The sequence below is a fragment of the Sus scrofa genome, chromosome 2 (assembly GCF_054392235.1).
Source record: "Sus scrofa isolate SSC_HxYL_T2T_F1_AM1 chromosome 2, Sscrofa_HxYL_maternal_Yorkshire_Landrace_v2.0, whole genome shotgun sequence".
Taxonomy (NCBI): Eukaryota; Metazoa; Chordata; class Mammalia; order Artiodactyla; family Suidae; genus Sus; species Sus scrofa.
In genome coordinates, this window is record NC_139384.1 from 115,347,092 (window position 1) to 115,369,484 (window position 22,393).

At 36.9% G+C, this 22,393-nt stretch overlaps 1 protein-coding gene across 1 annotated transcript in view; it reads left to right on the plus strand.

Moving 5' to 3' along the window:
* LOC106509506 (uncharacterized) overlaps positions 1-22,393 on the plus strand; it is a 1,068,352-nt gene that overhangs the window by 955,065 nt on the left and 90,894 nt on the right. The window contains exon 8 of the transcript XR_014838412.1: positions 18,528-18,625. The gene's annotated coding sequence lies outside the window, so the exon portion shown is untranslated. The remainder of the gene's footprint in view (positions 1-18,527; positions 18,626-22,393) is intronic.

Below are 22,393 nucleotides of genomic sequence, written 5' to 3' on the forward strand. Positions count from 1 at the left end.
CCTGCCTCACAGTCTATCAGCAGGAGAACAGCAAATATGTTTTGATATATTCACACAAAAGAAAAATTTTACAACTATGAAACTAAAAAATAATGCCTCACAGTGACACAGGTCAATCTTAGAAGCACAGTGTTTAGTCCCAAAAATGTTTCAGAAGGCTACATACAGTATGAAACCATTTTTATAAGATTTTATTATTGGAAAAATTAAAGATCCTAATTTAAAATACATAATTACATGATAAAACTGTTTTTAAAAAGCATTGGGATGGCAAACACAAAATTTATAATGGGTGGGGAGGTAAGAGGATAAAATAGAGGAGGAACACATAGATACAACAGTGGAATGACTTGTGGGCATTCATTTTATTTTTATGTTTCATAATATATATGTGTGTTATGGTTTCTTTTATGTGTATCAAATATTGTATACTAAAAATGTAATTTTTAAAAAAGCATTACCTGGCACATAATAGGAACTCAATTTACAAAATCATTAAGCCGAGTGAGATACCAAAGCAACAGAGCAGCCTGGTGGATGTTTTTAGGTGCTTATGGATGACCGATGTCTATAGCGAGGTTAAAATCACAGAAGCCCATGTATAGCCTAGAGGGTATAGGACCTAAAAATGACTGAGACTAAATTTTCATCCATCCCCAAGGGCTGGAGGACTCAGAGACAGACTTAGTGGTTATTTAAATGAAATAAGAAAATTCATACACCTAGCTTCATAGGCCAATATTTATACTTGGTACATGTTTGCTTTTTAAAGTAGTCCACTATCGTAGAGCAAATCTAATACCCAGTGATATAAGAAACTTAATTTGACAATAGACTCCCAAGATATATGTGCTTTTTGGTATCAAGTTCTTCTTTATCATGTTGTATTACGATAAAATAAATTACTGTTCGAGTCACTGAACCTCTTTTATTTTTTATAAGATGGAAATGTATTCATCCCCAAAATGCTTCATGATGCTGAGATTTTAGCTATTTACTCAAAGGACCAGAAACTACAGTAGAATTAAATCACAAACTAAGGAAGTCTTTGTAGCTATTGTAAGCATCAGAACTTCCAAAATTGTCTTTTTATTTTTTATTTTAGGGCCACACCTGTGGCATACAGAAGTTCTCAGGCTAGGGGCTGAATCAGAGCTTCAGCTGCTGGCCTGTGCCATAGCAATGCCAGATCTGAGCCAGGTCTGTGAGGTACGCTTCAGATTGTGGCAATGTCAGATCCTTAACCCACTGAGCAAGTCCAGGGATAGAACCTACATCCTCATGGATACTAGTTGGGCTCTTAACCTGCTGATCCACAACAGGAACTGTCTGATTGTCTCAAAATTGAAATATAGTTGCCATATTACATAGTTTCAAGTTTGCAACATAATGATTCAATATGTATATATTATGAAATAATCACCACAATAAGTCTAGTTAACAACCATCACCACACACATTTACAGTTCTTTTGTTCTGGTGAGAACTTTTAAGATTTACTGTCTTAGTAATTTTCAACATGGAGAACACTTTAGGGTATTTTACTAAGATATAAGTCAGAGGAAGACAAACACTGCATAATTGCACTTATACATGGAATCTAAAAAAAAAAAATTATCATTTATTAAGTAGGGACACTCAGTATTCAAGCTCTCTAATGCAGTGGGGTTCTTAGTGGTTTTCTGGACCAGAAGCATCAGTGTCACCTGAGAAGTTGTCAGAAATGCAAATTCTTAGGCTTCACCCCAGACCTACTGAATCAAAAAATCTTGAGTTTCCACAGTGGTGCAACAAAATCAGCTGTGCCAGGACACAGGTTCAATCCCCAGCCTGTCACATGTGTTAAAGGATCCAGCTGCAGCAAAGATTGCAACTGCGGCTAGGATGTGATCCCTGGCCCTGGAACTTCATATGCCACAGGCAGCGAGAAACGAAAAAATAGAAAAAAATCTGAGGGTGGAGCCTGGTAATCTGTTTTATCAAGCCCCTGAGTTAGTTCTGATATTCATAAAGATTGAGTCCTACTGTCCCAGAAGAACTGAGAAATCCTCATGTAAAGAATGAAACTTCACTGGTTAAAAGATTATTTTAATCGAAAGTATCTCTGTGGTTCATGTTTTATCCTTTATAAATGTCTTATTTAAGAAAGAGTTCATCCAGAATGGCCTTCATTCCAACAATGCTCTTAGAGTCTTTTCTAACCTTCACCTGTTTTACTAACCAAATATAACAGTGCGAAATATGAGCTCCTCAGGAACCGCGGAGGAGAATTCTACAGAGAAAGGTAAAGTAGAATTTTGAAATTAATATGACAGTAAATCAAATGCTTACATGATTTCCTCCCAAGCCTCAGAGCTCTTCCGGGAGGAAGGGAAACGATTTCGTTGCTGTGTTTCCTGCAAGAGGATGATGCGAATGTGTTTTGTTTTTTTAAAATTGTTAATGTTCATGGTGAACAATCTGTGAGAGCACTGGGGGTGGTTTGCGAATGAAGATGAGATCCAGCACAATGTGATGCATCCTCCTTTCAAAAACATTAAAGATTACCAAAGCAAATGTGGACATTTGGGGATTTTCCATGTGTAAAAGAAATCTCTTGTTCCCTCAGGAACTCTGGCTATTTTGCAGAATAATTTATATTAAAAAAATAAGGATTCCATGAGGAAATGATACAAATAGTTTATGGTAGCGGGAGAATATGGAATAAAAATTCTTGCCAAGAAAATTTGGCTTCAAGGAATCTATAAACAAGGACTCAGAAAATGTGAAAAACTGTTTAAAGTTCTAAGAAGTTCTCAGAAGCTCTAAAGAACTCAGAAATTCAAAAAAAAAATAATTGAGAAAGAATTTTCATGGGGTTTTTAAGTATCTTTGATGAGAAGAAAGTACATAATAGTGCAAAGAATCTAAACAAGTGATTTGACAATTGTGTGTTACTTAAGACATCTCCATACTTTTATTGTTGTTCATTATTATGTGCTTGAATGTATTGTTGCTCAGTATTATTATGTGCTTGTGCTTTGTTTTCTCACCAAAATAGGGTCATAGAGGTTGCCTTTACTTTCTGTCACAAGACATTCAGAGAAAATCCGTAGTCAAGTGAATCTTTGCAAGCCAAACTATATGGCTTCTTAGCTAAAATTCTGTAACTGAGGGATAAGTTCCTGTATAATCTCTATATCAGATACATCTTAGGTTTGTTCAGTAATGGACCTTAAGTTCAAAGATAAAAATATCAGAGTTCCCCTTGAGGCACAGTAGAAACGAATCTGAAGATTCCATCCATGAGGATATGGGTCCCTTCCCTGGTCTCACCCAGTGGGTGAAGGATCTGGTGTTGCCATGAGCTGTGGTGTAGGTCATAGATGGGGCTCGGATCCCACGTTGCTGTGGCTGTGGCTATGGCTGGCAGCTGTAGCTCCAATGTGACCCTAGCCTGGAACTTCCATATGCCACAGGTTCAGACCTAAAAAAGCAAAAAAATAAAAAAAAAATAAATAAGATACAAATATCACCTCACTGATTATCATAGCTGCCGCCTTCTACAACTTTAGGACATCATTCTTATTACAGTCTATTTGAATAAAACTCCCTTGAAGTTAAACGTGTCTATGATCCTGGATTATTTAGAATGTCAAGAAAAGCATTAGTACTAGAAGCTTAAAATCCATCTTATTTAATGCATCCATTCTGTTGATGAAGAAACCAAGATTGCTAAAGTCACACAGTTACCTGAGAAAGGTGGAATTGAAGAACAGATTTTGAGATTCATGTCCAATAAAGACAAAGCTTCTCTCCCTCTTCCATCACAGCTTTTACTACTCTCCACCTTGCTTACTGTATTCTAGCCACATGATGGTGGTTAGAGTCCAAGGGCAAGTGTCTCTGGAGAACCAGAAGAAACTCTGCAGACTTTTATGACCTAGCTTCAAAAGTCATAAAGCACCACTTCTACCATAGCCAAAAGCTCATCAGGATTCCAGAGTAGGGAAAATAGGACTAATCTCTTGATGGAAGGGATGTCATAGTCACATTGAAAGAGCATAAAAGGATAGGAGATGCTGCTGTGACAATCTTTGAATAATACAATCTGCCACAGATTGAACACAAATATTTAATTTACCTCCTTAAATTTCACTGAAACAATAGTAAATTGATTTCCCACCCAAGACATATAAACCCACAAACACAGGGAGAATGAAAGAAGAAGCAACAGCAACAAAATTTTAAAAGCTAGAAAGCAGATGTTCAACTGCTGCTTAACAGAAAGGAGTTGCCAGATCCCAGAAAACTGAATCTTAAACTAGCAACACTGAAAGCTGAAAACTCATCAGATTTCTAACACAGACTTTTCAAAAGTCTAAGGATATGGTAGCATCAGATACCATTTTAAGTGTGAACATAGGGAAAGACTTTAAGCAGCAGTCAAATCTCTAGATCCTCTCCCCAGCTTTAGGCAGCCTAGATACTGCTTCTCTTGAATGTTTGCCAAATTGGAAGGCATGTTCTATTAAAGAAATGAAACAAGGGGATTTGGACCCCTTACAGAGTGGACAGCAGAGGTAACATGACAAAAGAGGGAGGATTAAGTAAGAACACTGCTGACAGAGACCTCCAACTCTCCTTCCCTAGTTGGCTTCCTCACAGCTAACTACTCTGCCATCACCCTCCAGGAACAGGACTAGAAACACTTTCTTGGGGGAATCTTAATACTTCAAGAGAATATATCAAGAAGTAACAAAACTAAAGAAGCTCAGTCACATCATCCAATCCTGGTGTTCACAGGTGACAAGATCTGCTCATATTTCAGAGCTTCCAGTCAATGTTTTAGATCCCCTAGATTGCTAGATATCTGAGGAATGCCTGCAATATGAAAAGCAGGAAAAATAGGAAAAGCAATTTGGAGGAAACAGATTATGCAAGGGAAGAGAGCTTTGAAGATATGTATTTATCCACTGAGATGCAAGAGAAGATATTGCAACTACAGAGAAAAAGAATAGGACACTATAATAATATATTCTGAGAACCAAAGTAGAAGGTATAGAAGGTAAGGTAAAATGTAATAGAAGGTAAGGTTTAAAATTTTCTAAAAAAAAGTAACACAAAGTGTTAAATAGATGGTAAGGACTTCTAGTTCACTTGACTTGGAAGGAGATAATGCACACTAGCTGATAAACTGAAAACCGGATTTATCAAAATTGTTTCAGATTAAAACATAACAACTAATAGCAATAAAAGCCTGTCTAGACACAAATTATCAAAAACAAGAATACAAATAAAGCATTGATTTCATATGGCATAACAAAAACAAGAAGTGTAGCAAGAAATCATTTCAAGTAAACAAAAATAAAAGGAAAATGAGAAGATCAATCCAGAAGGTCTAATTAAAAAAAAAAAAAAAGTAACAAAAAGTAAAAGAAATGGAAAACTGAAAGCGGGAACAAAATAATAAGCAAAAAATTTTTTAAAGTTTTTCCAAAATTCAAAACTTAAGTTTTCAGTTTCAAAGACCAATTACATGCCCAGTATACTGGATACAACCTGACCTTAATCATTGTGCATCATTGTGATACTTCAGAATATCGAGGACAAAGACAATATCAAGCAAGCTTCCAGACAGAGAGAGAACAAATCTAAAAAGGAATAGGAATTAATGTGGTTTCAGATTTTTTGTCAGCAGCAACTTTGGAAGCTAGGAGCATTAAGTGCCCAAAGAGAAGTGCCTTTAGATTTCTGATGGAAAATAGTTAAGAATTCTATATCAAGACAAATTATCAATAAGAAAGAATATAAGTAAAGATATTATCTCACAAGATGATATCTCAAAAAGTCTTACCCCCATACGTCCTTTCTCAAGGAGCTCCTAACTAGTAACGCTCTACCAAAATAAAGTTGAAACAACAGCAACAACAAAATTCACAGGAAAAAGGAAAGAGAGAAGAGATGAATCTCTAGGATGGTGTTGACAGAAGATGCCACAATGAAGGTGAATAATCAAGCATGGAAGGCACATGGTTCCAAATGGAGCAGGTCAAAAGTTTCAAGGAAATAATTTGGGAATACTAAATTAATAGAATACTTGATGCACAAGAGTTTATATTTGAAAATATGATATGTGCATATAAAACCAAGCAAAACTAGACAATTTTTCACTTTATTAAAAAAATTAGAACTTACGCCAAAACCACACATTTATGACCAATTAAGCTATGAAAAAAGAGACAGGAATATACACTGGAGAAAAAGACAGTCTCTTCAATAAGTGGTGCCAGGAAAACTGGATAGCTACATGTAAAAAAATGAAATTAGAACACTCTCTAACAACATCCACAAAAATAAACTCCAAATGGATTAAAAACCTAAATGTAAGATGGGATAATGTAAAACTCCTAGAGGAAAAAATAGGCATAATACTCTGACACAAATCATGGCAGTCTGTTTTTGGATCCATCTCCTAAAAAATGAAAATAAAAGCAAAAATAAACAAATGGGACCTAATTAAACTTAAAATCTTTTGCTCAGCAAAGGAAACCATCAACAAAACAAAAAGACAACCTACTGAATGGGAGAAGGTATTTACAAATGACATGATCAGTAAGAGGTTAATACCCAACATATTTAAACAGCCAATGCAACTCATCATTAAAACAAACAAACAAACAAACCCCAAACAACCTGATTAAAAAAGGGACAGAAGACCTGGATAGACATTTTTTTCAAATTGGAAACACAGATGGCATACAGGCACATAAAAAGATGTGCGACATCACTAATCACCAGGGAAATGCAAGTCAAAACCACAATGAGATATCAACTCACACTTACAAGAATGACTACCATCAAAAAGATCACAAGAGTTCCCATCGTGGCACAGGGGAAACAAATCCAACTAGTACCCATGAGGACACAGTTTCAATCCCTGGCCTCGCTCAGTGGGTTAGGGATCTGGCGTTGCCGTGAGCTGTGGAGTAGGTTGCAAATGCGGCTCAGATGTGGCATTGCTGTGGCAGTGGCATAGGCCTGCAGCTATACCATTAGACCCCTAGCCTGGGAACTTCCATATGCTGTCGGTGTGGCCCTAAAAAAGAAAATAAAGAAATCACAAATAACAAATATTGGTAAGGATGTGGAGAATGTACCTGGTTGGTGGAAATGTAAATTGGTGCAGCCACCATGGAAAATAGTATAAAGGTTTCTCAAAAAAACTAAAAATAAAACTGCCATTTGACCTAGCAGTTATACTCTTGAGTATATATCTAAAAAAAGCAGAAGTACTGACTTGGAAAGATATGTGTACGCCAGTGTTCATAGCAGCATTGTGGCAACTTAAGTGTCCATCAACAGACGAATGGATATATATGTGTATGAGGGAGGTAGGAGAGGGCATTACCACTCAAGCATAAAAAGAATGAAAATTTTTCCATTTATAGCAACACAGATAGGCTTGGAGGGCATTGTTATAAATGAAATTAGAGAAAGACACTGTTATGATAGCATTTATATGTGGAATCTAAAAAATACAGCAAACTATTGAATATCACAAAAAAGAAGGAGCTTTGCAGATATACAGAATAAACTAGTGGTTACTGGAGGAAAGGAAGGAGGGGCCACATATAAGAAGGGGATTAAGAGGCATAGACTGTTAGGTGTAAAACAAGCTACAAAGATACATTGTACAATACGGGGAATATAGCCAATGTTTTATGATAACTATCTTTTATTTTTTTTGAGGGATGCACCCGAGGCACATGGAAGTTCCCAGGTTAGGGGCCAAATTGGAGATATAGCTGCTGGCCTACACCACAGCCAGAGCAAAGCCAGATCCTTAACCCACTGAGTGAGACAAGGGATCAAACCTGAATATTCATAGTTACTAGTCGGATTTATTACCTCTGAGGCATGCCGGGAACTCCATTTTATAATAACTGTACATAGAATATAACCTTTAAAAATTTTGAATCGCTATTTAGTATACCTGTGCCTTATATAATATTGTACATTAACTATATGTCAATTAAAAATAAATATTTAAAAATTAAAACTTCTGCTAGAAAGGAAAATTAATATAGTTTACTAAATAAGGCAGCTGTGATAACTATTCACATAATCATAATAATGTAAGCAATGAATATTTGTTTATTCAAAATTACTGTATAAATTTTTTTTTTTTTTTTTGGTCTTTTTGCCTTTTTCTAGGGCCTCACCTGCGGCATATGGAGGTTCCCAGGCTGGGGTCGAAGCGGAGCTGTAGCTGCCGGCCTACACCACAGTCACAGCAACGTGGGATCTGAGCCGCGTCTGCAAAATACACCACAGCTCACGGCAACGCCGAATCCTTAACCCACTGAGCAAGGCCAGGGATCAAACCCGCAACCTCATGGTTCCTAGTTGGATTCGTTAACCACTGAGCCACGACGGGAACTCCCAAAATTACTATATAAATTTAATGGGAGAATATCAAGAGTTAGGAAGGGTGAGCCTCTTTAGTAGAGGTATAGAGAGCAGAAAGTGAACAAAAACAACATTTTCAATAGTGGATAGTAGATTATACCTGACTTCAAAAAATTAAAACATTGCATTACAAGTATATTGCTTAGCAACAGGGAGATGTCAAAATAACTCACTAAAATGGGTTTCTTCTGGGGAAGATGGAGCTGCTGTTTTTCATAGCAACCTTTATGAAACTTTTTGAATCCTTTGTCTATGAACATGTATAACCTTTATAAAAATAAAGAAAAATATAGGTGGGGATTAAAAATGAGAGAGCATCATTAAACCAGGAATGACCACATCAGGTTACTCAGAAATGTTAAGTGTTAAGGCACATTTCTAAAGTGACTGAACCATTCTGGCAAAAGCTATCAGAACTATGCTTCCTGAGTTCCTATTATCTGGACCTGTGTTATTCTAGTAGGAATCTTCTTTTTAAAAATCAAAGACATCATTTAAAAATTTCAACTGTTTTCAACTCAGCTTCATTACTCTATCTTATTTATTCTTTCTCATATCATTCCAAATAAACATGCATTGGCAAAATGCATCCATGGCAATCGTGAACATAAAAACAGGCATGTACAATTGATTGATTACAGTGAGGATGGATTTTCTCATATAATTATATAGTTATTCATAAATGCTAAACCATGCTTTGAGAATAATAATAATACCCCTGAAAATGGCACTTCCTGACCATTTCTTTGAGGTATTACATGTTCTCTTAAGTTTCTCCATCACTTTAAGACTAATTGCAAATGGATTTTTCTGCAAGGCCATGAAAATCTGCTACAACATACTTGGAATGATCTAGTTTTTGAACACGTTAAGATAAGCATGATATTTAATATGCAGCAAACTATAGAAATAAATATTTTTCCAAAGACCAATAAGCTGAGTGTTGAATTGCATGAGAATATAAAAAGCTGAGCCTTGAATTCTCTGATTTTGATCCATTATTAAGAGTCTAAAACCAAATATTCTTGATCTTCTCAGTATTAAATGGGTGGTTCTGTCTTTAAGAAAAATTTTCTAGAATATTGTCTTCAAATTTTTCTTAATTTTGTGGCTTCATTGCAAGGTTTTAAAATTTTCCTTACCAAAGGACACCAATGAATAAATATTTAAACATCAATGAAAATTAAGTGTATTTTCTTCACATCAAATACTGTTAAAATAAATCCCATTGTAATAAAAAATAAATTAAAAAAAAGAAAAATTCCAAACTTCTAATTGATGTTTATCTTCATTAATAACTGACAATGAGTTAGAATCTAACTAAAGAATTTCATCAAATGGAATATTATTCAGCCTTGAAAAAGATCTGTCATTTGCAACAACATGGATGAACCGGAGGGACATTACCCTAAGCAAAATAAATGAAACATGAAAGGACAAAACTCTGTCATCTCCCTCATATGTGGAACTAAAGAAGTCAAACACAAAGAAGCAGAAAGTAGAACCGTGGTTACTAGAGGCTGGGAGATGGAATAAATGGGGAGACGTTGGTCAAAGTATAAAAAGTTGCAGTTATGTTGAATGAATAAGTCTAGAGACCTAACATACAGCATGATGACTGTAGTTAATAATACTGTATTGAATACTAAACATTTGGTGAAGTATTAGATTTCAGGGGCTCTCATCACACACACAAAAAAAATGGGCATGTGAGGAGATATCTTAATTAGCTTTTCTGCAGTAATCCTTTCACTCTGTATATGTATATCAAATCATCATGTTGTACACTTTAAATACATACAATTTTAATTTAAAAATTAAAAACAAGAGTCTGTTCAACAAACTCTTAACTTCATGACAATATGATTTAGCCATAAAAGTAGATAGAATTTCCCTTTAAATTAATAATGGACACCAAACACATGCAAGATACCCTGAGTAAAGAATGTCTATAATGGAAAAACATCACTTGCCATTCATCATACCTTCAAGTAAAAACAAACATTTAAAAAAAAAGCAAGCTTTGTGGAATTACACATTTTGCATTTGTTTCACCCAAAATAAAATTCCTTTTACTAAACGTTCTCTATGCCATTTCCAAATTAGTATTCTGTTTGAGTTCAGCTCAGTGTATTCCATTTCTTTTGAAAACTCTGTCAGTAACTATTCATTTCATGCCTATGAGTATAGCCTTCTGAGTGCCTGCAGTCCAGCAGATCCGTTCATTTTAGCCATCTTATCAAAGGTACAGAAATGATAAATGATAAATATGACCCAAATGAAAAAAATCTTTTTCCCCAATCTGATATACTTACATAGGTTAAGTACCATCTGTATCAAATGAATGTCATCCTTATTTTCCAAAAGCAGTTTCAATATGTTTATCATCATGGATTATGCATTTCTGAATAACAGAGAATCTGGAAACCTTCTTTAGGTTGATATATATCATAAAATGGGTGTCAATTCATTTCCTCTTAAATTTAATCTGCCTTTTGTTGCTGAGATTTTCAACTTTCTTTGCTTTTTTTGCATGACAAATTTACATGAAAGATAATGCAAAGCCACATAAAATGTTTCACCACATTAAACTTAACTCCCTAAGCATACCAGGAACTCTTGCATTTCCTAGAACTAAAAAACATTACCTTACACTTGTTGTGATTTATTTTGAGATTATGTTTTGTGCACTCCTCAAAGAAAGTATTCAGCTTCTTCTGAAAGCTAGTTGAGGTTTGAGAGATTAATAAATACTAAATCTTCAGTCTGAGGAAAAGAACAGTTGCACAGATGTTAAAAACATTTGGGGCATGAAAACTATGCCAGAAGTCTCAGTGATATCCTATAAATGGATACTAAGTAGTGAAAGGCTATCATCCCAACATCCTACCATGTGAAAGATTTGATTATAATCCAGCAAATATCCTTCAATCTGCAAATTATTAACTACAGCTAGGAGATCTAGGAACTTTCATAGTGACTCGTAATTACTTGCAATATTTTGATATTTGCATAAATAAACCTTTGTAGATTTAAATGTCATCTTGTCCTATGAAAAGATTGAATTTTGATCTAAATCATCCTGTTCCAAGATGTAAAGCAAAAGCTCTACTAAGCCAAAATCTGGCATGTGTGAGAGAAACTAGAGAAAAGCAGTAACAGTGTGAGTAAACATGCATAGGAAAAGATTTTGGCAAGTTACCTCTAAAAATGGATGTGTAAAAATAGGAACAGGAAATAAGAGCAAAATAGAAAGAACATTGCAAGTTATAACTTAGAAGGGCTAGACATACTCATTGCCTATCTCTGTCCATTTCTTTGACAGTGACATGTCTCTGTTTAAAGATAGCTGATATTTTGTAACCTCTAATATTACACACTAAAGTTTTGTTTTTTAGGCATGTTTGAGAAACAAATTTTAAATTGTCAATTGGTTGTGTCAGTAATGTGTGTGTGTGCAAGAGCATGTACAAATGTATATATGCACATACAAATATATACAGATCCACTATCCAGGACAAAGGATGAAATGGGCTCGTGTGCTAGCTAAATACAAATAACTAGCCCCAGAGTGAGATTCTGAGCCAAGAGCAGATGCTAGGGAGGAGTAACCATACTCAGAGGATTCAAATATCTACACTCAAAAGCAGCCTATCCAAAAACCAAAAGAAAAAAAAAAAAAAAAAAAAAAAACTTTAGAAGTAGTTTACCAATGTGAAGTACACAGTTACCTAGCTTCAAACTTCAGGCATACAGAGTAAGTTAAATATGTATTTTATTTATCCTTCCTCACGATACTTTGAAGCTTCTGTTTTCAATTTCTAACAAGATCTAGTTTAGGTTTATTCTGACAGTGAAATATCTAGAAGTAGTTACATTTAAATTGTTTCATTTTACATTAAAGCCGAATCATTTAATAAATATGTCTCATTCCTTGTTATATTATCAGGAATCTATAATAGTCATATTTCAGGACAAAATGTATATTTTTTTCTTTTATGTTATACTCACTTGTTTTTTTTTTTTTTAGATTCCACAAATAAGTGGTAAGATACAGTGTTTATTTTTATCTGACATTTCACTAAGCATAATACCCTCAAAGTCCATCCATATTGTTGCAAATGGCAGAATTGCATTCTTTTTAATGACCGAGTTGTACTGATATATACCACATCTTTTTCTATTCATCTGTTGATAGATACTTAGGTTACTTCCATACTTTGGCTATTCTAAATTATGCTGTTATGAACATTGGGGTGCATATTTCTTTTCAAATTGGTGTTTTCCTTTTCTGTGTATATGTTCTCCAAGTTAAATTTTGTAAAAAAAAAAAACAAAAAAACAGAAGGCAAACTTCTCCTCAATAATTGTATTCAGTTTTTAAAACAAGATCTTAACATTGTAATTTTATATTTTTGAAAATGTATTGACAGATTTGTATTAAGATTTAGAAATAACATTGTTACACTTAAAAATATAGAAAGTCGGAGTTCCCTTCATGGCGCAGTGGTTAACGAATCTGACTAGGAACCATGAGGTTGAGGGTTCGGTCCCTGCCCTTGCTCAGTGGGTTAACGATCTGGCGTTGCCGTGGGCTGTGATGTAGGTTGCAGACTCGGCTCAGATCCAGCGTTGCTGTAGCTCTGGCGTAGACTGGTGGCTACAGCTCCGATTAGACCCCTGGTCTGGGAACCTCCATATGCCGTGGGAGTGGCCCAAGAAATGGCAAAAAGACAAAAAAAAAAAAAAAATATATATATATATATATATATATATAGAAAGTGGTTATTATGTATGTGCACACAGATAAGAGTTCAAGATTTGAGTTTGTTCATATGAGCATTAGCTCCTCTACCCCCAAAGTGTAACTCTTTAAGTGAAATCACTTTTAATTTGCTAAAAAACTTCATTGTCCAGGACATTCTATTCCCTACCTCTGTTAGTCCTTCATTCATTTAAGTTATAGCAATAATAATAGCTAATAATCTGTGGTAGATAGAATTTTGGTTCCTATAACCTTTACCTTCTCATGTTATGCCTGTGAATATGTTATATATCACGACAAAAGAGATTTTGCTGATGTCTGTAAAACTAAAATTGCTAATTATCTGACCTCAAAATAGGGAGATTACCTTGGATTATCAGAGTAGACCCATGTAACTACGTGAGCCGTTAGAAGCAAAAGAAAAAAGCAAAATTCATTCAGAAAGATGTGGCAGAAGAAGTCTTAGAGAATCAAAGCACAAGGCAGATTGAACATTCCATTTCTGGCTTTGAAAAGGAGGGGCCCACATGTCAAGTAAACAGAGACTTCAGTTCTACAACATAAGGAACTGAATTTTGCCCTGAATAAACCTGAATTCACCTGAATAAACCTGAAGGAAAATTCTCCTTCAGATCCTCAGAAAAGCACCTAGGCCAGCCAACATCTTTATTTTAGCTTTATGAGACCCTCAGCAGAGAACCCAGTAAAACTTATCTAGACTCTGATCTACAGAACTGAGATAATAAATGGGTGTTGTTTTACACTACTAAGTATGTGGTAATTTGCTACAGCCACAAGAAAACTAGTACTTAACCACAGAACACTTAACACAGGCTGGGCACTTAGCATTCTATGCATACAAATTCATTAAAAATTCACACACAAAAAACTTACAAAGAGAATACCATATTTTAGACAAGGAGATTAAATACAGAGAATGAGCAAACTGGCACAACTATTATGTGACAAAGCCATATTTGAAGCCCTTTGGTGTAGACAATTGCTCATATTTTCTGAGCCTCATTTCTTCATCTTTATCATTTTTATAACACTATCAACATTTCTAATTATCAAAGACATGGTTAGGAATACATGAGATAGTGTATGTAAAAGAGTTTTATAACATTTAAAGTGCCAGGAGAAAAGTATTGTTTACTTTGTCCAGTGCTTTCTGGATCTTCTATCTAGATTCCACTGATGTACAGGAGGTAAAAACAGACATATCTCTGGTACTTACTTTCTCTCTTTAAAATGTTGATTTGCTAGTTTATGATTGCCAGTTTTTACTGGTTCACTCAGTGCCCCCTTCTGTATTTGTTCCTGCTAAATCATGAACTCTTAAATATTCTTTCTTGACACAATTCTTCTGTCTAATCTAAAATGCTTTTCCCCTGGAGTTCCCGTCATGGTGCAGTGGAAACAAATCTGACTAGAAACCATGAGGTTGCGGGTTCAAACTCTGGCCTCGCTCAGTGGGTTAAGGATCTGGCATTGCTTTGAGCTGTGGTGTAGGTCGCAGACGCAGCTTGGATCTGGTGTTGCTGTGGCTGTGATGTAGGCTGGTGGCTACAGCTCTGATTAGACCCCTAGCCTGGGAACCTCCACATGCCGCAGGAGCAGCCCTAGAAAAGACAGAAAGACAAACAATAAAAAATAAAAAAATAAAATTCTTTCCTCATTTTCCAGCTGATAAAACACTCCACTAGTCTGTCTTTTGCTGAATTGTTAAATGAAGCTTCTGGATTTACAACTTGACTTGATTTTGCAGCTTACCCAAATCCATTCTTTTTTTTTTTTTTTTTTTTTTTTTGATTTTCAGGCCCTCTCTTTTGGCCTGATTGTGTATAATATATTCTTATGAGTTTTCATTATAAAAAGTGTTACTTATCTCCAACAAGACACACCATATTTCATTTTTATGTAAAAGTTTCAATTTTTTTACCTCTCCCATAGAGAATTACAAATTAAACCAGCCATATTCAGAGATGTCCCAGGGTAAACGCAGTGATATTTCTTAAAACTATGCTTAAGATCTTTCCTTGTTGAAATGTATGGTGAAAAAAAAAAAATGCCAGTAAGTTCAGCAGAATTGACTTATTCCTACTAAGTTTCATCAGTAACCTTGGCAGTTACTACTCAGTTGCAATGACACCCTGCCAAAGTACAATGAGAAACTTAAATCAGTTAACAAAGAGTTAAATGCTAAGTGTATAAGTCAGAGGGCCTCTTTAGTAGCTTTAGAAAAGCCTTTCTCTTATGCAGTGCAAAGGCTGACACAATTAAAGACAAGGCAAAGGTCCCAAGAGTTAGGGTCATAGAGCTCCAGAATCGTTTAAATGACCAGTTCTGGAAGGCCTGTTATGCTAAATTCAGGGCCAGATTGATAAAATTTAGGGTACTGAGATAAGGGATAGGAAAAATTGCCCAGAAGGATTGAGGCTCTGCAAACTATCCTGAAACTACGGAGCTTGCAGGAGTGATACCCCCTCATGAGAGATGGCACTTAGCCTGTGTGTGTGTTGCTGCAGAGGCCTCTCCCCAGCAAAATGACAAGTGCCCCTCAGAATTTCTTCTCACTCCCTCTCCTGGCCACCAGCCTGAGCATAAGAGTTCGATCCCAGCATAATCTAGCTGCTGAGGTGAAGGCAAAGTAAGGCAGGAAATACCACACAAACCAAAGAAACATCAAAAATTAGAAGGCGTGGACCAGCAAGAGCCAGGAATCTCCTGAAACTGGATTATGAGGGTGCTTAATCAAGAGATCTTGAGCATAAGACTGAAAGAATAATAGTTTATTGAATTGGGGACATTTTCCTGTGACACAGGTTTAATATCTTGGCAAGAACCCCATGACTCAGGGAAAACTCACTGCTAGGAAGACTTTTAGAAGCCTAGAGAAAATAGTTGCCCCAGTAGTTGCTGAGCAAAGCTGAAATGCTTGAGTTGACATAACAGCTAGGAAAATGGAGTAAAAAGACTCTAAGAAGTAGGCATGTGGTAACAAACATTCAACCCAGGATTATGCTCCAGGAGACGGCTCAGAAGACCCAGTTTTTACCAAGGCTCCCAAGAATGCACTGGGAGGCAGGTATCAGCCTCACAAAGTTCAGTGGTGGCTACTTCTGCTGTCCAGGGCTGACATTAGGAGAAGTGGTCACAGAGCCTGGCTCATTAATAGCCAGTAGAGGCCAGGAGGTGGCACTTAATGGCCAGAAGCCAAGGGATAACAACTATAATAACAGGCAAGAGTAGAGACGTAGCCATGGGGAGTTAATTCACAAGGACTTGTGAAGATGGTTAATAGGCTGGCACACCCTAGAAGATAAATGGCCCCGACAGCAGCAATACTCCTTAATATCTAACAACAGTGAAAGAGCCAGAAGCTAAGGTCAGTCACTCCAATAAAAAGTCACATTTCTTTTTTTCATTTCTTTTTTTGGGGGGTGGGGAGGAGGAGAAAAAGATAGCTTTATTGCTTTGCCAGGAAAAGGGGGTCACAGCAGTCTAATGCCTTAAAGACTGTCCCCCCCCCCCTTTTATTTCTTGAATCTGGGTCAGTTTTCAGAAACAGAATCCACTTATTAAAATGGGTCCCCAAGAAGAAAGATCTTACAACACTGACAACTCTAAATGGTAAAAACTAACTTAGTTCTTCCACAAAGGAACCTGTAGCCATTTACTCAGATGACTGATTACTGGGACCAACATTTTGAAGACAATAGGATATAACATTCTGAATTGATTGACATTGATACTTGGAGATATAACCATCATTATAACACTTTCATTAGAGAGGAAGTCAGGTACTAAATGGAATATTTGATAAAATCCAACTTAGCATGGTGGATTTTATCCACTCTAGCAGTCCTAGCCACTGAGTAAATTCACAGACATATCAAGCAGTCATTTGCTTTGAGTGTATAGATAGGATTCAGAGTTAGAATATCCCTCACATTGCATCCTTGGACTGTGGAGTAAGCATTACCATAGTGGGAGAAGCTAAGTGAAAGCCTTTAAAACTACCCTCACCCCTCAGCCAAGAAAGTAAATCTGAATAATATCATATCATGGAAGGATGGTAGAGATTATTGCTGTCATTAAAGACCTAAATGTTTTAGGACTACGGTTTCTAGCATACCTTTGTGTAATCCACCAGTTTGTCTCCTGCAGAAACTGAATAGATCAGGGAAAATGGTTATTTTCTACCAGAAGCTCAGTTGAGTAGTTGCCATAGTCACATCTGGAGGACCAAACACAGTTTCATTGCTAGAATATATTAACAAGGCCTCTTTTCTACCTCAGTTAGGAAAAAAAAAATCAGACCCAAATGCATTTTCATGGAATAGACAAAAATATTCATGTACAGTTTTATTCCTGGGCTGTGATAACTCTATTAAGTTAACTCCTCTGCCTCTGTCAGAGTACCATCCAAGTAGATATGGGCTGTCTAGACATTCCAATATCCAATAGACATTGATCTATTACATCATTGACTTCATGCTTATCAGGCAGGATGAGCAGGAGATACCTAGGTCACTGGAAGCCTTGGTTAGACACCTGCATTCGGGAAGGTAGGAGAAAAATTCTTTAAGAATTCAGGGACACCAAGGTGGCAGCATTGGAACCTACACAAGGACCTAATAGGGACTCATATTTCTCCAGGCCTACTTAGCTACTGTCATCCCTGAATGTCCAACTTGCCATGAGTGCTGTGTCCCCAATATAGCTCTATTCCTCTAGGAGACCAGCAAGTCACTTTGGGGCAGTTTGACTACTTTGGATCCCTTTTTATCTTGAAAAGACTGACAGTTGGTCCTTAGAAAAAAATACTGATTTCAGGTATGAGTTTACTTTACCTGCCCACAATTCTCAGGCAGGACCACTGTCCAGGTACTGACAAAGTACCTGATCCACAGCCATGGAAACCCACATGACATAGCAAAGGTAACTGACCCTGGTCAGTAAAAGGAGGTGGTGCTGTTTAGACATAATGGGGACAGAAAGGGGACATGGGGAACCCAGGTGGTCTATTTGAACTTCTTGATACTCCCTTGCCCAGTTGTGAGTGCACACATGCAGCAACCCTGACCTCAGAAAGAAATGACTAGCAAGGGCTCAGACCCATGAAGAATGAAGATTTGTCTAGTCACACCACCAGGTTAACTACAAAGCCTTGGCAAGAAGATAACTATGAATGAGGTGCATTTTCAATGAAAAGTGGAGAGGGAATACAATATCTGATGCAGACTTGAGACCAAATGAAGCAGCTCTGTTCATCCCACTATCCACCATCTTCTAATTTATTCCTTAGGAAGAGAAATCCCAGGAACTTTGAAGAAGCTGGGCCCCAGACACAGATGAAGAAGTGGATCTGTGCAGCACAAAGGGTTGATTATGGAAGCCATGAAGGTGAGCTACTAGATCTCCCTTCCAGGGAGAATCTTCCCTGAGTGTATTTAGGAAGAGCTTCAGCTGCTACCCATCCATCACAGCATTCACACTGAGGACATGCTCTTCATGGACCCTTGGTAGATAAAGGTGGCACACTGTAAGGATGCCAGAGCTGGACCATTCTTACCCCATGGGGAGCTTCTTTAATGGGTCACTTTTGATCTGAACTGAATGTTACTTCTTCCCAACTGCACTGCAGTATGAGGCTGTTCCTACCAAATTCTCCTTTCCCTGTCTGCATTCCAGGTGTCAGACCTGCATTATGGTCTGAGGCACTCTGTGCCTACTTCTGTTCCATGTCTTTTTTTATCCTTCACAGATACTTCTTCCCTCATTCCCTTACACGAATAAATTTACCTGGACTTCTTACCAGGTGACCTGAACTACACCATAGCATTCAATCATTTTATAGACAGGGAACTTGAGAAGGTCTAGATTTAGAACAACAACGAGATGAGCAACAGTCATAGAAACTAGTCAACTAGTAAAATGTAAAGATATAAAGACCATGTAGCCTGAGAATTGACGATATGATTGAGGACTACAGATTTATGTGAGGTGTAAATAAATTCTCCAAATACAAGCAACCTTGGCTGCAAGGTTGTATGAATCTGCACAATGGGTCCAGAAGACAGAACAAAGCAAGGGACAGAAGGGTGGTGGGAGAGGTTGATACGGTCACAGCTTCCTCAGTCCTTGTCTCGCCATAGCAAAGCACTGGAATGGCAGACCTTTTACAAATTTATTGAAGTAGAAGTACATTTTCAGAGAGAAAGAAAGAACTCACATGTGCACAGGTTAAAAAGAGGGCCTGACTCACCCTGCAATAGTCTTTATACCCCACAATGCAGACCTAAGTGGAGACCCAATTTGATGTTCTGATTGGTCTTGGGCAGGACACCTTATTTGCATGGGGAACAGTTATATGGTGGCCTGGTGAGGAAGGGGTGACATTCCTTCTCTGGCAGGGAGTGAGCAGCCCAGGCTGGTCAAGGTGGGGGAAAGGGTATTACAATGAGACTTGGCCAGAGCCTCTTGGGTTTAATCTCCTTGAAGGGGACTTGAAGCCTATAACAGGGTAAGAGTAAAACAGATCATATAGAGAAGTCCCTCAGGTAACCATCTCCATTCTGGTGTCTTGTGAATCAAAAAAGTGGTAGGGATAACAGGTATTGTACTTTGCAGATGATAATGACAAAAGTATAATGACCCTCAAGAAGTTTCAGCAAGTTAATAGTGACCATAAATTGGTAGTAGGAAGACTGGGCTACTCCCCCATGGCATGATATCTGGAGTGTTGTTAGCAAGATCGTACTGCCCAAAGTGGACATGCATCTGACCTGGACTAGCAATTCCCATGTGTCCACACAAACTCTGTGATTTTTTTTTTTTTTTTTTTTTTTTTTTTTTGGTCTTTTTGCCATTTCTTGGGCCGTTCCCGCGGCATATGGAATTTCCCAGGCTACTAGGGGTCTAATCAGAGCTATGGCCACCGGCCTATGCCAGAGCCACAGCAACGTGGGATCCAAGCTGCGTCTGTAACTACACCACAGCTCACGGCAATGCCAGATCCTTAACCCACTGAGCAAGGGCAGGGACCGAACCCACAACCTCATGGTTCCTAGTCGGATTCGTTAACCACTGTGCCACGACGGGAACTCCAAACTCTGTGATTTTTAAGTAAGTCTCTATTTTGAAGTCAATTCATCATAAAAAATATTTTTCCCATTAGAAATTTGCATATATATAAGAACTGTATACTTTCACCTAATTTGTGAGTTATTTAAGGCCTCAGCCTAAAGCATTGGCAGTTAGAGTGGACATTTTTGCATTGAGAATGAACTTAAATTGCGGCTTTGTTTTACAAAGACCACAAAAAAACCTTTAGGTAATAACTGTCATTTACTCCTGACTTGATTTAAATTCGAATCTGTGATTTAAGTTAACATGGTAGAATATTTTGTAATACATTTAAGGAACATCAGACCTAACCAAGGGCTCCTTTTATTTTGTTTTTACTTTTGCAAAGCTAAACAATCTTGTAGTTTTACGTATTTTGGAATCTTGAATCATTTGCTTAAATTAGCTTCAGTTTCATTACCTTTTCATAATCTAAATACATAATTGTTCTAGTATATCTTTAACTCACAAGGAAACTCACAAGGATAAGTTTGGCACTTTTTCACTTGTTCTGAGTTGTTTATATGATCAGATTTGGTTATTAAGGCTTAGATCCAGTTTATATTCAGAGCTCTGGCCTGGGGCTTTCTTCTGTATCTCTGCCTAATTCTATGGGGACATGAAGAGAGGCATTATGTTCATGTGATATGATGCAAAGCCCCTGAGTACATCCAAGGTGTCAAACTTGTGGGCTAATCCTTGCTTATTCCTTCCCAATGTGTAAAAATAAACATCCCAATCTCCGGCTTCTCTGATTGCACCAGTCACAAGTTGTCAGCTGATTCCTTTGTTCCTAAACATCTTTAATGACTGGAAATAACAGTTATTGCCTTGTCTTGAAAAGGCAGCCTATTTCATCCAAACTATTTCTAACAATTCCAAATCTTGAGTTTCTGAGTGGCAGGAAGTTAACTTTTTAAATAAAGGATGTCAAAAGCAAAGTCTAGATCTTTCCTTGTCAGCCTTGAGGAAAATTTCTAAATGAGAATTCCTGGATAAACATAGCAAATTTAATATTATTTTATTCTTTATCACCTTGTTATCTAGGAAGTTTTTCTTGATTATCTGTATTGTGCTAGACACTAGAATATGCAAAAGAAGTAGTGCTCAATTCCTACTCAAGGCTTTAAGATCTCAAAAGCCTTGGAGTCATAAAATTAATACACACAAAATATATACAGAAATAGTAAGAGTGGACAGCGTGGTGCTGAGTTTAAGGGTAACAGGTGTTTGGAACAAAAGATCAGTGAAGATCAACACAATAAAAAGTTTTATGGAGGAAGTGGTGTTTGAATGAGGCTTGAAGGAAGAACAACAGAGGCTAGCAGTGTGCAAGGTGGTTAGGGATCATGGTTACGTAAGGAGGTAGATCTTAGCAGCCCTGTGGTTGGGGACCTAGGGGTCTCAAATAAGTAAAATATCTTACACTTCTGAGCCTTATTTTCCTCATCTGTTCAGTTGTGTTATTACTAATAACACTAATGGTACTTCCTTTGTAGTTTTATATATTTTATTTTAGGGAAAGGCAAAATATATGAAAAGTGCTTAGCCATAGAAGTTATCTATTAGTGTGAGGCTGAGAGATGGGAATGTATTGAGGAAAGAATAGTAAGTCAGAGAACAAAGATGGGGTAAAGCTTCTATGCAGATCTGTTTGTAGAAGGCATGGTATGTGAGGGAGCCTAATGGTAATAGAACCAAAAAGATAAAGTAGCACCATATCAAATGGAGCTTAGAAGCTTGCTATGTAAATTCACACATTCGTTCAAAAGGTAATAAGCATCTCATGTATCCAAGGCATTATGCTAGATCCTTGGGATTCTGTGGTGAATAGACCATCATTCCTGCCCTCATGGAAAGTTTGATGGAATACAAACATTAAAAAGGGGAAGTACCAATGTTTTGAATGTTCTTATATTATTCTTGATTTTTTAAAATTTGATGATATTGAAAAAAACTTTTTTAACCACAAAAAATGATTACTACCAACCTATGTGAGATAAGGCACATGATTAGATATGACACACAACTCTGAAGAAAAAAACC